Source organism: Otolemur garnettii, unplaced genomic scaffold (genome assembly GCF_000181295.1).
Source record: "Otolemur garnettii isolate 467f Iridium unplaced genomic scaffold, OtoGar3 scaffold00043, whole genome shotgun sequence".
Lineage (NCBI taxonomy): Eukaryota > Metazoa > Chordata > Mammalia > Primates > Galagidae > Otolemur > Otolemur garnettii.
In genome coordinates, this window is record NW_003852438.1 from 5,576,113 (window position 1) to 5,577,213 (window position 1,101).

Consider the following 1,101-nt stretch of genomic DNA (forward strand, 5'->3'; position numbering starts at 1 on the left):
ACAAAACAATACATGTCAAAACTTAAACATAAAAAGATGAGGAATTTGAGTTAATTCGTTAACAACAATTTACTTTTTCACCTACTATGTGCCAGTGACACTGCCATAGATGTTGGGAATCTACCACTGATGGGTCAACCATCAGAGACCGGACTACAGAGGTGAATGTTAGTGAGGGTGCAGAGAACAGACACACAAGAGTCCCTGGAAACCTGCCTCAGCCTCCCAAGTAGCTAGGACTACAGGCGCCAAGCGTAGGTCCTGCAATTCTAAAGACTGAAACAGGCCTCTCCTACCTTAAAATATATCCTGCACCCCCTCCTGCTATGGGTCTATCCTTCAGAGCCTGAAAGCCCTGCCCAGAGTCAGAACACAACAAAATTAGTGGTCTGTAGAAGTCTCTTGTGTTCACACAGAAAGTCAGGAAGCCCTTCAACTCTTTCCTACTTAGCATTTTAATGTAGAGGTTTGGAAAGGTAACAATTAAGTAGAGGTCACTGCAGGATAGAGGCAGGGAAAACAGGCTGGCTGACCCTGGAGTCACCCACAGGAGGCATCTCAATGTCACTCAGTAAATAACAGCAGCAGCGTAGACTGACCGCCTCCTCTCTGCCAGGCCCTGTGTGAGGCATACTGGAGACAGGGTGGTGAGCAAAACGGACACAGCCTGGCTGGCTAGGAGGAGCTCCCCCTCCACTGCACCCCACAGTCCACACAGTTAGGAACTGCTAAAAGTGCAACAAAAGACACACCCAGGCACTTGGGAGAGCATGCAGCAGGGGGCCTGATACAATCCTCCAGCCAGGGTGACCTCTCAAGGACAGAACATTCCAGCTGGGAGTAAAGCAGGGGTAGGAGTCTCTGGGTAACAAGGGCAGGCAGAGAGAAGGTCTGGATCAAAGCTCTGAGACTGGAGGACTCGAAGGCTAGTGTGGCCAGCACATGGTGTGAGCACGATTCCCATCCAGCCCCTGACATGTCTGGATTTCCATGAACAGCAAGTAAAACTTAAGTCATCAGCAGTGGCCTGGCAGCCACTGTGCCAACAGGGGCCAATGGTGTTGAGTACTGGGATCGCCTTCTGCAGATTCATAGGTGACG

At 50.2% G+C, this 1,101-nt stretch overlaps 1 protein-coding gene across 1 annotated transcript in view; it reads right to left on the reverse strand.

Annotated features, from left to right (window-relative positions):
• SMAGP (small cell adhesion glycoprotein) overlaps positions 1-1,101 on the reverse strand; it is a 22,895-nt gene that overhangs the window by 2,473 nt on the left and 19,321 nt on the right. The gene's annotated exons all lie outside the window — the stretch shown is intronic.